We start from the raw sequence: 15,856 nt of genomic DNA on the forward strand, positions 1-15,856 counted from the left end.
GCAGGAACACATAAAAAGTTTCTAAATACTCTTTTTTTTCTCCCTAAAAAGGCAAGTTACCCTTTTTTTTTCAAATAAGCTAACAATATTTTTGTTTGTTTGTTTATTTACTTAGGCTGCGCTGGGTGTTTGTTGCTGTGCGCGGGCTTTCTCTAGTTGAGGTGAGCGGGGGCTACTCTTTGTTGTGGTGCACAGGCTTCTCTCATTGCGGTGGCTTCTCTTGCTGCGGAGCACAGGCCCAGGTGCGAGGGCTTCGGTAGTTGTGTCACATGGGCTCCGTAGTTGTGGCTCTCAGCTCTACAGCACAGGCTCAGTAGTTGTGGCGCACGGGCTTAGTTGCTCTGCGGCATGTGAGATCTTCCGAACCAGGGATTGAACCCGTGTCCCTGCATTGGCAGGCGGATTCTTAACCACTGCGCCACCAGGGAAGTCCTCAGAGTCCATACTTTTACAAGCTCCCCAGGTGATTCTTATGCATGTTAGAGTTCAGGAAACATGGTCTAGACTCTAGAGCAGTCAGCTGAGAAGGGACAATATTCTGCATCTCTAACAGGTTCACAGGTAATGTTGATGCTGCTGGTCTGCAGACCATGCTTTCAGGAGCAAGGGTCTATTGCAGAAGGAGTTGGCAAACTACAGCCTGCAGGCCAAATCCAGACAGCTACCGGTTTTTGTTTAAAAAAAAAGTTTTTTAAAAGAAGAATAAACACAGCCAAGTTTGTTCGTTTACATTTTGTCTTTGACTGCCTTTGAACTACAACACAGAGTTGAGTAGTTGCAGCAGAGATGTATGGCCTACAAAGCTTTCCTATCTGACCATCTACAAAAAAAAGTTTACCAATCTCTGGTATAGATGACTTAGTCTTAAAGGTACATAAATGTGTTGTATAAATGAACTCATTTTTATATATCAAAAAAGCATAAAGATCACTTTTTTCTAGTTCTACTACCCCTTCTTAGGTAAAGGGCTATAAAACTGGCAACATTATGCAAATGTTTCTCCTGGCTAATTTCAACCGTTATTTAAAAGTTTTATGCCTTCCATACCCCAAATAGGAATTTTATACAATCATTTCCCAAAGTACGCGTTTCATACAATCATGCTTGGATTTCATCAAGGCTATAGTACCTCAGGGACCAAATACTGTATCTGGGTTTCTAAAATTACTACAATACATACTGAGTCTCTACTTTTACAGTGCTATTCTAAAAAGCTGGGACCTACTGTATAGCACAGGGAACTCTACTCAGTACTCTGTAATGACCTATATGAGAAAAGAATCTAAAAAAGAGTGGATATATGTATATGTATAACTGATTCACTTTGCTGTACAGTAGAAACCAACACAACATTGTAAATCAACTATACTCCAATAAAAAATTAATTAAAAAAAGAAAACTATGTGAAAGTCCACTTCAGAATTCTAGTGCATAAAGAGATAGTGGCAGCACACAGGAGTTCCAAATATCAACCACTGAGTCCCACAAAACAAGACAGGACAAAAGAAAGACGTTTGCTTTGTTAAGATGTAGTCTCCAGCATTCTCTACACAGAGAAGCACCAGCCTCAAGTCCACGGAAGTCAAACTAAAAAAAACAAATCATTCAATTAGCAAAAGGCCCACAAGTTAGAGTGGTCCAACTAAGGAGGTTCCAAGAAACAAAGTGTACCAACAGACACTTTAGATTATTAGTTTATATTTTCCTTTGCTTAATTTCACCCTTGGTTTACTCTCCCCACCCCAAAATCCCACCATAAAAGATTGCCTTCCCCCATCAAGTTTATACTCTTGAGATACTTATACAGTTGTGTATTCCTGCTACCTTGGTTCAGCCAAGTTATGCAATTTTCATTTCTATCCGTTCCTCATCCATCAGCCCCTCCAGTCTCTTAATCATTCCTGTGGGTCTTCTGTGAACTCTCTCCAGCTGGTCGCCAGCGATCTGGTAATGAGGTGCCTCCAACTGACTGCAGCCTTCCAGGAACAGCCTCGTTAGTAAGAACAAGATGAGCTCACCCTCCTCGGTTCCGTGACATAATACTCCTGACTAGACTATCCCCCAAAACAGAAAGCTAGAATGCTGCTGTATTAGACTATAACCCCATTCCATGCTCCCCAGATGTGCGCATTGGGGCATGCCAGAATGTGCTAGAAGACAGAGGATAAATGGACACGTTCCCACTGCGTCTAGTTATTAGAGGATGAGGTGGTGGGGAGAAAAAATATTTTCATGGTAAAACAAACTCATAGATAATAAAATAGAATGCAAAATATGCAAGAATTTCTAAAGATAAAACATGGGTATGTTCAAAACGTTCATATATATTTTGTAGTTGAGGCAGAAAGGCTCCTTGGGGCTCTGTTCCCAGCCCCCAAAGGGTTACATGCCTCCTATCCTCTACCATTAGAGGTACCTGAGCCGAAAATTTGGAAAAGCACTGCAACTGCTGATATACTACACCGTTACCACTCATTTCATATACTCACATTTTATTTTTTCTGCTATGTTCCTCCATCTCTAGATATCTGTATTTTCTCTTAGCTTAAAATTATTTGCTAAAACTTTGTGTTTTAGCAAATTCACTATAATTCACCACCAACATCTTCAGGTTCTTCTGTATCATTCATTCTTCATTCATTTCATATTTGTTGAGCATCTGTGGCATTCCAGACTGTGTGCTAAAAGCTAAGGTCACAAGAATAAATAAGACGGGGTCTTTTCTTAACCTCCACGAACCCTGTCCAATGTGGGAGCTGGACAATACAACGTAGCAAGTACCACAAAAGAGGAAAAAACAATATGTGGAGGGCAAAGGAAGGAGAGACGTAACTTTGCCTGAGTGGGGAAGTCCACAGGAGTGGCAAAGGGGCTATTACTTAAGAATGAGTAAGCATGGCAGAAAGAAAAAAAAAAAAGTACTGCTATCCTAGGTAGAAGCAGCAGCATAAGAAAAGTACTGAGTCGAGAGAGAGTGATAAAAAGTTAAGCATTACAAAAGCAAAGTGTTTAGAAAACCACCTGGGCCAAACCAGGGTGACTGATTCTAAGTACAGTACAGTGCAGCGGTCAAGAGCATGAATCTCACAACTAAGCAATCCTGGACAAGCTACTTAGCTTATCTTCAGTTGCCTCAGATACAAAATGGAGATGCACTGAGAAAAGGAATTCAGCTGCGCTTGAGGAGCAAGACTTGGAATATAAGGGAAGGGAGGACGAGCTGAGACTGGCAACTAGACCCAGGTGACTTGGGACCACACGAGAGCCCTGGGGGATACGCCTTTATGTGCAAACCAAGCTGTGGGGTTGCCAGGTTATGATGGCGGTTTGTGCCCAAGCAGCCCAACCCAAATAAATGAGGAAGATGGCACAGAGTGTACCTGAGGGAACTTGGTTCAGCCAAGTTATACAGTTTTCATTTATATTCGTTCCTCATCAGGAAAGATGAGAGATCCAGAGAAATCTCTTTTGGAAACAACCACAGCAACAATCCAAAATACTAAGTTTTCTGGATTTCTTTTTCAAGTATAATGATAAAGACAAGAATCCACCTGCACTGAGAACTTACTATACGCCAGCACTGTTTGAAGCGTTTCATATATTATCTCATTTAACTCTCACAGCAACCATATAAGGTAACCATATTATTATGCGTATTTTAGAGATTAGGAAACAGAGGTACAGAGCGCTACAATAACTTGTCTGTAGTCACTAAGCTGACAACTGACGGAACCAGGCAGTGTGATTCCAGAGCCTACCCTCTTACCCAGGAATACTGATGCATCAGGAAGAACCTCCAAAAAGGGAGGGGGGCAGACATTCCTGGGATAAGAAGAATGAGAGCTCAGAAATAATTTAATTTGGAATTTTAAAGGAATATGACTTCATTTTATTAGACTCTAAGCAACAACGACAACAAAACCACAAGAGATGTTTTTTAACTAAGGGAGTAAGAGGATCACACATTTAAAAAGAAGTAACTCTGGGGGCAATTTGAAAGAGACTCTGAAGAGAAAGACAGATCAATGGCTGAGAGACAAGAGGATACTGGCCCAAGGGAGCTACTAGGCACTGGCTGTGATGTAGAGAGGGAGAGACTAGCATATGCTTTATTTCTGTTAGAAGCAACAGATCGGTGATCTGCGAGGCTGAAAAGATCAAGGAGAGCAAGAAGCCAAGGACAAATCAGGATTTTCTATGCTTGGGAGCCTGGATGAATAATGGTAGAGAATTAAGGAGGCAGAACAAATATGTAAGGAAAGTAATGAGTGCAAAACTGAACATGTTAAGTTTAAAGTGTCTATAGGATATCCAGGTGAGTATATCCACAAGACGAGTGGAAATCAGCATCTGAAGCTATAGATACCAGGATCCTGATGGCAGATAAAAGACATGGGGAATGGGAAAAGACTGCCAGAAAAAGCAGGCAGACCAAGAAAAAGACTAATCATAGAACCCTGAGGGGATCAACTTTAAATATATCCTGCCCTTGCCCACAAAAAAGAGCTAGCAAATCAAAATGAGAAGAAACTCAGAGGAGAAAAATTGTATTGGGTTGTCCAAAAGGTTCATTTGGTTTTAAGATGGCTCTAGTAGCACTTAGCTGTCTTTAACTTCATTCGAAACAATTGTTAGATTGTATGTGACAGCTGTCATATCAGTGTGCATTTAAAAAAAGACTTATCAAAATTGGTGAATTTTTGTGTAGCAACATTTTCGGCATACTATGCTTTATTATTTCAAGAAAGATAAAAATGCAACTGAAACGCACAAAAAGATTTGTGCAGTGTATGGAGAAAGTGCTGTGACTAATCAAATGTGTCAAAAGTAGTTTGCAAAGTTTCGTGCTGGAGATTTATTGCTGGACAATGCTCCACGGTCGGGTAGACCAATTGAAGTTGATAGCGATCAAATTGAAACAATAATTGAGAACAATCATCGTTATATCACGCGGGAGATAACCGACATACTCAAAATATCCAAATCAAGAATTGAAAATCATTTGCACCAGTTTGGTTATGTGAATCACTTTGATGTTTGGGTTCCACATAAGTTAAGAGAAAAAAAGCTTCTTGATCGTATTTCTGCATGCAATTCTCTACTGAAACGTAATGAAAACGTTCCGTTTTTAAAACGAATTGTGATAGGCGATGAAAAGTGGATACTGTACAACAAAGTGGAATGGAAGAGATCGTGGGCAAGTGAAATGAACCACCACCAACCACACCAAAGGCCAGTTCATCCAAAGAAGGTGATGTTGTGTACATGGTGGGACTAGAAGGGAGTCCTCTATTATAAGCTCCTTCCGGAAAACCAAATGATTAATTCCAACAAGTACTGCTCCCAACTAGACCAACTGAAAGTAGCACTCGACGAAAAGCATACAGAATTAGTCAACAGAAAATGCATAATCTTCCATCAGGATAACGCAAGACTGCATGTCTCTCTGATGACCAGGCAAAAGCTGTTAGAGCTTGGCTGGGAAGTTCTGATTCATCCGCTGTATTCACCAGACATTGCACCTTCAGATTTCCATTTATTTCGGTCTTAACAAAATTCTCTTAATGGAAAAAATTTCAATTCCCTGAAAGACTGTAAAAGGCACCTGGAACAGTTCTTTGCTCAAAAAAGATAAAAAGTTTTGGGAAGATGGAATTATGAAGTGGCCTGAAAAATGGCAGAAGGTAGTGGAAGGGTGAAAATGTTGTTCAATAAAGTTCGTGGTGAAAATGAAAACTGTGCCTTTTATTTTTACTTAAAAACCCGAAGGTACTTTTTTGCCCACCCAATAAAAGTAATTTATTGGAGGCAAAAGGAAGTGACTATTTCTAGAAATTGATGGTCAACTGTATTAGACCGAGTAAAGATTTAGGCCAGAGGGGGAATTCAAAATCAGCCCTCAAGTTTTTTTTCCTTAGTTATTTAGAACTCTCATTCTCTGATCTAGCAACTTCTTCAAATAAAATTTGTATTTTATTTCCATCTATTTTCATTAATAATATTAACCTAAACTTGACCCAACACTGATAACTAGTAAGCTCTTTGCAACTCAGTTCAGTGATATTATTATTTCAAAATTATTTTAATGCCTAGAACAAATTCAGATCCAAACTAATTTAAATCCATTCTCTAATCCTATATAAATCACTGGTTAAAAAAAAAATCTCTTGTCAAATCTCTTTTCAAAATCAGTTTCACTGAAGTATAATTTATATCTAGTAAGTCACCAATTTAGAGCATACAATTAAGAGTTTTGACAACTGTATAAGGTTATGATATAAAGTACAATCATGATACAGAACATTTCATCATCCCCAAAAGTTCCCTCATGATCCTTTGCAGTCAGCCCCCTCCTCCACCCCCACTGATGTACCTTCTTTTGCTATAATTTTGCCTTTTACAGAATGCCACAGAAATGACATCACATAGAAAATGTAGTCTTTTGTGTGTGACATAACACTTTTGAGCTCCATACATGCCATTACTTGTATCAGTTGTTCATTCCCCTTTACTGCTGCCAGTAGTCATCCATTATGTGGACGTACAACAATTTGTTTATCCACTCACCAGTACAGGACATTCTATCCAGGCTGGGGCTATTATGGGTACACATTCAAGTACAAGTGTAATGTGGACACACGTTTTCATTTCTCTTGGGTAAGCAGCTAAGAGTGGGATTGCTAGGTCACGTGGTTAGTATATACTTCATCTACACGAAACTGCCAAACTGTTTTCCAAAGTGGCTGTACCACCTTGCACTTCCACCAGCAATGTATGAGAGGTCCAGTTACTATACACACTTATGCTTGGTATTATCAATCTTTTAAATTTTACCCATTCTAATAGGTGTGAAGTGGTATCTCACTGTGCTTTTAATTTCCCTAAGGACTAACAATATTGAATATCTTTTCATGGGCCTGTTGGCTATTTATAAAGCTTCTTTGGTATCCAAATCTTCTGCCATTTTAAAAAACTGAGCTGTCTTCTTACTACTGAGTTGTAAGAGTTCTTTATAAATTCTGAATACAAGTCCTTTATTAGCTATACATTCGGCAAATATTTTCTGTGGCTTGCTTTTTCATTTTCTTAACAGTGTTGTTTAAAGAGTAAAAGTTTCTAATTTTCCTAACTTGATGAAATCCAACTTATTAACCTTTTTCTTCCTTTTATAGTTTGTGCTTTTTCATGTCTTATTTCTTTAAAAAATTCTTTGCTTAACTCAACGTCACAAAGATTTTCTTCTATAAGTTTTACCTAAAAGTTTTGCATAAGAAAATCTCTTGTCAAAGTTTTCTTAAAATTTTTATTTATTTATTTATTTGTTTGTTTGTTTGTTTATTTATGGCCGCGATGGGTCTTCGTTGCTGCACGCGGGCTTTCTCTAGCTGGGGCAAGCAGGGGCTACTCTTTGTTGCGGAGCACGGGCTCTAGGCGCGCGGGCTTCGGTAGTTGCAGCACGCGGGCTCCAGAGCGCAGGCTCAGTAGTTGTGGTGCACGGGCTTAGCTGCTCCGCGACATGTGGGATCTTCCCGGACCAGGGCTCGAGTCCATGTCCCTGGATTGGCAGGTGGATTCTTAACCACTGTGCCACCAGGGAAATCCACTGTCAAAGTTTTAAACAAGATTTTTTAAGAAACATCTGCATTCCATTTATCTCATAATTAGTCACACAGTTTTATTATCCCTTTGTTTCTTTCAAAATCAACTTCCCACATTAACAACCACTATTTAAGTTATAGTCTATTTCAGAATTGGAAAGATTTTAATCTTTTAACAGATGTTCCACTTCTTCAATCTAATAAACGGCATTTCTAAATGCAGGCAAGATCTTAGTCCCTCAGTTCTCCTCAAATGACATAAAATTTCTGGATCCCTGATGCTTGTTTTTAAAAGTAATTCTACATTTCTTAATTCAACTTGGATTCCATTACATCAGTCTCTTTAAAATAATCCAGAGTTCTTCAGACTCAAAATTAAATGAATAGTATATCTAAAACTATTCTATGCCCCCTGGAATACAGAATAGTTCAAAGAAAGTAGGAGAAATTTATATAAAGCTAATGTTAGTAAAACAGGGAGAAATGAAACAAGAAATTATCATTGCTCATTTTGGAACTTCATGGGATGTCTGGAGAAAAACAAAATAGAAGACTGGCTCATCTATGCCCCTGTCACAGTCTTTACTCTAAATCAAGAAAACAGCAGCTTTAATTTACAACTCCTTCCTACCCTGATGTTTTTTCTATTTACCAAACTGACTCTACTGTGCCCGATCCACAGATTTAGAACAGGCCCCTGTGTTCCCATACCATGGCAGCTTTTATGCTTAGGTGACCCTGGGCCACTGAATCTTGGCTGTAACAGGAAAAATTTTAAACTAATTCTCTGAATCTGACAAGCCGTCTCCCTCAATAAGCCTAGGAAGTTTTTATATCATTAACTGTGCATGAAGTGGCAGGCAAACAGCCAGATCTACAGCCCAGTGCGGTGAAACCGGAATTGTCACACAGATACTCAAAGGCTAGCACAATTTCTAACTCTACTACATCTATTACTTTCAGTTCTACTCTTATTTTTTAAGGAAAATAAATTACTTATATAATCAGAAGAAAGAGGAACCTTAAATGAATACTCTATAGTTCTTTGTTTAAGATTCTGGGAAGAAAAACTCAACTAGCCACAGAAATGGCAACTTAAGATGGCTCAATTTGAAGGAGAAACTCAACACTTATGGTATTCAAAACAAAACTTCTGTTGACCTAATAATCAATGTTACCAAACAAGTGTTTATTAATTTCTTCAAATGTGTATTAAGAAGCTATTACGTGGGGCTTCCCTGGTGGCGCAGTGGTTGAGAATCTGCCTGCCAATGCAGGGGACATAGGTTCAAGCCCTGGTTTGGGAAGATCCCACATGCCACGGAGCAACTAGACCCGTGCGCCACAACTACTGAGCCTGCGCGCCTGGAGCCTGTGCTCCGCAACAAGAGAGGCCACGATAGTGAGAGGCCCGCGCACCGCGATGAAGAGTGGCCCCCACTTGCCGCAACCAGAGAAAGCCCTCGCACAGAAACAAAGACCCAACAGAGCCAAAAATAAATAAATAAATAAATAAAATTAAAAAAAAAAAAAAAAAAAAAAAAGAAGCTATTACGTGGGGCTTCCCTGGTGGCACAGTGGTTAAGAATCCCCCTGCCAATGCAGGGGATATGGGTCCGAGCCCTGGTGTGGGAAGATCCCACATGCCACGGAGCAACTATGCCCGTGCACTACAACTACTGACTGAGCCTGCACTCTAGAGCCCATGAGCCACAACCACTGAAGCCCATGCGCCTAGAGCCCGTGCTCTGCAACAAGAGAAGCCACAGCAATGAGAAGCCCACGCACTGCAACGAAGAGTAGTCCCCGCTCACCGCAACTAGAGAATGCCTGCACACAGCAACGAAGACCCAACACAGCCAAAAATAAACAAATAATAATTAAAAAAAAGAACCTATTACATGCCAAGCAATATGTTGGATGCTTAGGATTCCAAAATAAGATAGTCCCTGACCCCTTAGAAACAAACTAGTAAAGAAGACAGACAAGTAAATAATTGGTGATAGTTCCATATAGTAAAATCTATGAGGTGAACACACAGTGTTAGTGGAGGCTGGGAAGGGACCCTCAATCAGGAACAGCTCTTAAGCTTCTCAGGAAACTTCACACCACCCTCCTGGGAGCAAAGCCAACTTTCCCACTGAGTTGACAGTGCTCTGGGAATCAAAGGCTACAAAACACTACCTATGTGGTATTGTTTATTCTCATGGTCAGTGACTTTCTGTCCTCAGCACTGGTCAGAGGGGATTATTGGACCACGTACATGGCACAGAAAAAGCTCACTGGAAACCCTAATTTATCAAAATTACACGTGATCTAAATGCAGTGTGGTATCCTGGAACAGAAAAAGGATATTAGTGGAAAACTTTATGAAATCTAAATAAAGTCTGTAGTCCAATGTCATACCAATGTTAATTTCTTAGATGTGACAAAATGTACCACGATTATGTAAGACGTTAACATTAGGGAGAGATCTGAGTGAAAGGTATACAGGAACTTGCTGTACTATTTTGCATCTTTTTCTATGAACTTAAAATTATTCCAACATAAAATCTGGTTTTTAAAAAAAGTACATATGGTTCCCCACTTTACATTCTCACTCCCCCTTAGGATTCTGATCATGCCTCCCAAGTCACTGCCCCAGTTTAGGTAATGCTTGGTTAAAACGTTTTTTCAAAATCTTTTCGTTTCTTTTCTACGGATATAAACCATTTATGCAGCCCAGCTGGGTTTCCTTCTTCACCAAGATATGAAAAACTAGATCACACTTGGGAGGTTTTAACTGTTTTCCTAACAGTTTCACCACATACACCAAGGGGTATCCTTGGAGTTAAACTTCCCTAAGTGGACAAGACAGGGGTTTAAAATAACCTGGGCTGGATCTCTGGATAAAAACAAAGGGACACAACAGAAAATGTATTTTGTATATTCTTAGATTATCTTTAGCTGATCTCTGATCAAAAAGAATAATGAATAGAAAATACAATGAAAGCATAGGAAGGACTTTTCCAGAAGCCTACAGCAAACTTAATCTCTCACGTCATTGACCAAGATTGAATTACATTTTCTTTCCTAAATTAGAGACTGGTAAAGACGGATGGAATTATTCTTAGCCAACCAGCCCCATCCTTTGGCGTGAAGATGTGGTTGGCTTTCCCTGAAGCACGTGGCTGCAAGGGAGGAAAGTGAATACATGGAAAAAAATCTGTTAGGAGGAAGGAGGAAATGGATGCCAGGGGTAGGGAGGTGGGGAGATCAACCAAAAGAATCCTCTGCACTTGTATATCCACAGTATGCTAGCATTTAAGGAACTTTAAAATGTAAAAGCAACTTTTACTATGTAATTACTTTTACTAGCACTTGTGTTTTCTCTTGCTTTGTCAAAGTTCTTGGGGTGGACATGGGAGCTTATACAAGCACCAAAAAAAGACAGAGAATTAAGTATGGCTAGTAGGTTTCTATGAGTAGTGGGCTTAGTGTCTGTTGGGTGGGTTATGTGGGGTACCAAATTCATGTTCCTTGTATCGTTCTAGTGGAATCAGATGGCCTTGCAGACATACAGAAGCATAAAGACAGGTCATCTACTTAAACCAATCCCAATTTTTCAAAACAGAAATGTAATTTAAATGCTTTTAAATGTGTTTTATTTCACTTTGTCTTTTATTTCAGTTTTATTTCACTGTGTTTTATTTCACTTTGTCTTTAAGGCTAGTCCAAAAGGAACTAGCATTAGTTAAAGGATAAAAACAGATGGATATGCCTTGGGAAGAGAAAGTAGAAACTACACAGGGATATTGTATAAGATCTTAGAGTACCTAAGCAGGAAGGGATCTCAAAATCATTAGTAAATCATTCAATCTTTTAATAAAATTTATTGTGGGACTTCCCTGGTGGTCTAGTGGCTAAGACTCCATGCTCCCAATGTGGGGACCCGGGTTAGATCCCTGGTCAGGGAACTAGATCCCACAACTAGTGGGAACCAGATGCCACAACTGAGTTTGCAGCAATCAAAAGATCCCGTGTGCCGCAACTAAAGACCCAGCACAGCCAAATAAATAAGTAAACAAACAGACAAATAAATAATTTTTAAAAATTTATTGTTAGTATTTTAAAAAATACAATGAACAGGACTTCCTTGGTGGCACAGTGGTTAAGAATCCGCCTGCCAATGCAGAGGACACAGGTTCAAGCCCTGGTGCGGGAAGATCCCACATGCCACGGAGCAACTAAGCCCATGTGACACAACTACTGAGCCTGTGCTTTAGAGCCTGTGAGCCACAACTACTGAGTCCACGTGCCACAACTACTGAAGCCCGCGTGCCTAGAGCCCATGCTTCGCAACAAGAGAAGCCATCGCAATGAGAAGCCCGCGCACTGCAACGAAGAGCAGCCCCCGCTCACGGCAACTAGAGAAAGTCCAAGCGCAGCAACGAAGACCCAACGCAGCCAAAAATAAAGTAATTAATTAATTAATTTTAAAAAATACAATGAACTGATGTTGATAATTAGCATCTCAACACCAACAGGCAAACTGCACTGAAATGAATGCTTCAGCTAAAAGCTCTGAAAAACATGATACCAATTCCTCAACTATTCAAGGTAACAAAAATTCATATTAAAATCATATGGTACTGTTTCCAATTCAGGCTAAATGACAAGACATATAGCTACCATAACTGTTTGGTTTCTAATATCTAAACGATACTCACCTCTTTCTATTAAACCACAATTTGTAGTACAGGCTTCAAGAGTCCCTTCAGGAAAATGGCATGGTGACATAACACCATATCAATTCTCAGGCATGCTCACACATACCCACACACTGCAATAAGGTTAAACAACCTCAAAACTTTGGAAACTACTATACAAAAGAATATTAGTGAAGGCTAAACATTCATAAACCCTTCAAAAAGCAAAGAAACCAAAGAAAGATAACTAAAATGTACACCTAAGCTATTTAATGACTAAAGTCATTTAAAAGGTAAATTGATTTACTAGAATCCATTAAGGTCATAAAATTTTATCTGTTATATGGTATGTTACAGTGTTAAATAAATATTACACAACACTACTCTGCCCTGAACCACTACCAGAAAGATGAACAAGTAGAATAATTCCTCTAAAATATTTCAATTTGCATACCTGTTCAACCATCTACCATAATTTATCTGTTCACAAGTCTTTCTCCAATACAGGCCTGAACTTTTTAAGAGTAACCAGCACATTGCCTGTAGCAGAATGGGCCCCCAATAAATGCCTTCTGAATGAATGAACATGCAGCGGTAATGTACTTCTGAGGTATCCTTACAAACCAATTCAATATTGATACCTTAGGAGTAGGGAATGCTGTACACATATCATGCTACCATATTTAGAGGCAGTCAAGCTAACTGAAAAATAACTAACAGCAACTAACATTTGCTGGGAGAAAAACTCGTATCACATGAGACATAAAAATAAGTGTAAAAACTGTAACTTGAAAAGGAAGAAAATATCTGTGAATTTATTTTTCTCTTAATGGCCACAAAAGTGAATCTACCTCTAACTTTCTAACACTGAAATACAAGATGTTGGAATCTTTCATCATCCAAAATTTTATATAGAAATTTGTTAACAACTTAACATTAGTTAGTCAGACCAATTAGTGAATGGAATGAAGTCCAAGCCCAATTATGTGTTCAAACTGTGGGTCAACTGCCTTGAACAATTCTTTCTCTTTAAGACTGCAGAAAAGTACAAAACAACCTCTTGACTACTGAGAAGGACTAAAATTATTTCTTTTTCTCACAAGTATGTAATCAAAAGCAATTACTTTCTGCTCCCACCCAACACAAAGCAACACCATCTCCCTCTCCGATCATCATCAAAACATGCTATAGAATATCTGAGTACTTTAATCTTAGACCATAAGAATCTCAGATTGCAACAAAATTACAATGCAACAAAACATATTTTTCTAAGTATGGTCTCATCCCCCATGGTGTTCCTACACTAATTTAGCTCCCTATCAAGTTTTAACAATCAAGGAAATCAGAAAAGTCTCAGAATAGATATTACAAACTGCTTGTTTTTTTTTTTAAATGTATTATTGTTCGTGGATTCCAAAATTCAGGGTACACATTACCAAGAGAGTGTTTTTCTGTCAATGCCTGAATTTAAATGCAAATGACTATTTAATTATATGCAATTTTCCCTCTGAACCTATATATAACACTAATCAGTCTCCAAATGTTCAAAATAAACACACCAATCATGTTTACTTAAGAAGCTTATTGGGCTTCCTTGGTGGCGCAGTGGTTAAGAATCCGCCTGCCAATGCAGGGGACACGGGTTCAAGCCCTGGTCCGGGAAGATCCTACATGCCGCGGAGCAACGAAGCCCGTGCGCCACAACTAGTGAGCCCACGTGCCACAACTACTGAAGCCCGTGCACCTAGAGTCCGTGTTCCGCAACAAGAGAAGCCACCGCAATGAGATCCCCGCTCACCGCAAAGGAGAGTAGCCCCCACTCGTCGCAACTAGAGAAAGCCCGCGCCCAGCAACGAAGACCCAACACAGCCAAAAATAAATAAATAAAATAAATAAACTAAAAAAAAAAAAAAGAAGCTTATTGCCTAATCACCAAGAGGTTCTAATGCATCGAAAAAGTGGTGGCTATCATATCACCATGACAGCTTGGCAGAAAGGCTGTTCCCGAAAGATTAGGAACTTCTAGTAACGACAAATGGGGTAAAGCAAGAGGCACATACAGTATCTGTAGATGCTTCCATAATAAAATTATTTCCATATCAAAAATTCAGAGCCTACAAAGTCAGATATGTGCCCTACAAAGCTATCTAAATGCATGCATGCCTAAAAGGGAAAGCAGAAGTAGGAAGAAAACTGTCTACTCAAATCAACACAAGAAATCATCCTGCAACTGAGCTTTTCAAGAACTGAAAACGTAATAAAGTTTTTGAGGTTATTAACACATTCAAGTTCCAAATTGAGCAACTATATTAAAATACACAATTGGCATACTCTGACAGAAGACACACAACAATAACAGAAAACACTTTAATAGGGTTTAGTCGTGCTAGGAACTTCATACTTCAACTAATTTAGTCTTGATTACATCCTGTAAGACAGATACTATTCATTTTACAGGTAAAGAATCTGAAGCACAGATAAAATCACCCAATTACATACAACTAGTAAGAGGCAGAACAGGGATTTTTAATTCCATCAGTCAGACTCCAAATTTCATGTTAATACACTATATTTCATAGTAAGGCTTATGCTGCAATGGTCAGTTTTTTTTTTTAACCTCATAACCTTTTTGGATTTCAAACACTAGGACAGCTTTGTGCAATAAGTACAGACTTTGGAATCAAACAGACCCAAACAAATCCCTGAACAAAGTCTGAGCCTCAGCTTCCCCATGTGTAAAAAGAGGGTACTGAAGTTATTGTGAAGGTCAAAGAAGGTAATATAATTAAAGTGCCAAATACAATATGTAAGATCGGGGTTCTTAACTTTAAGCGCAGATACCTAGAGGGTTCACAGATGGGCTTCAGAGTCCACGAGTCTCATAATTGTATGACAAATGTTGTATGTGTACCCATTTGTTAAAGAATATTCCATGGATCTCCGAAAGGTTAAGAACCACCAGAGTACCTAAAAGGTACTCAAAAAATGGAAGCTATCTTTCCCTTTTTGTTCTCAAAAACTCTACCTTTTCCATTAGAGATGACACACCAAGCCTTCACAATACATGTTAATTATTTCCCAACATTTTCCTGGCTTGGTAACTAGTAACATATACAAGCTTATGCCTCAATTTTCTAGAGACAATCTAAAGAAGGCCCTCAAACGCTGCTCCATCCCTCCCTTCACCAAGATGAATACACGGTAATCACTCGGGGGAGAATCATGAGGATCGTCCACCTGGCTACACCGGCACAATGCCGGCTGGGAGAACCAAGTAGGAACCAGAGCCGCCGAGTAGCATGATAAAGACCTGATGCCCCAGCGCTGAAGGATGAGGAGAATGTGTTTCCCCGAGCTACTGGGCAACCCAGAATTTCGTCCCCCCTACCCTTGTCCTACCTCTCTCTGGAACTCTAGTGCAGGCAGGTCCTCTGGGCTCTGCCCCGTGCTGCAGAGCTGCGAGAGAGAAACATTACCCGAGCAGGGGATGCAGCACGGCGAAATTCCAGCTCTGCTACCTTGGGAGGCGACTACAGCACCAGCAGAAAACCGTCCCTCGACCCTCCCAAG

At 39.6% G+C, this 15,856-nt stretch overlaps 1 protein-coding gene across 1 annotated transcript in view; it reads right to left on the minus strand.

The window, feature by feature from the left end:
• The window catches only part of AREL1 (apoptosis resistant E3 ubiquitin protein ligase 1), a 42,708-nt gene extending 26,891 nt beyond the window's left edge, over positions 1 to 15,817 (minus strand). The window contains exon 1 of the mRNA XM_036844747.1: positions 15,686 to 15,817. The gene's annotated coding sequence lies outside the window, so the exon portion shown is untranslated. The remainder of the gene's footprint in view (positions 1 to 15,685) is intronic.
• Between the last annotated feature and the right edge of the window lie 39 nt (positions 15,818 to 15,856).

Source organism: Balaenoptera musculus, chromosome 2 (assembly GCF_009873245.2).
Source record: "Balaenoptera musculus isolate JJ_BM4_2016_0621 chromosome 2, mBalMus1.pri.v3, whole genome shotgun sequence".
Classification (NCBI taxonomy): domain Eukaryota; kingdom Metazoa; phylum Chordata; class Mammalia; order Artiodactyla; family Balaenopteridae; genus Balaenoptera; species Balaenoptera musculus.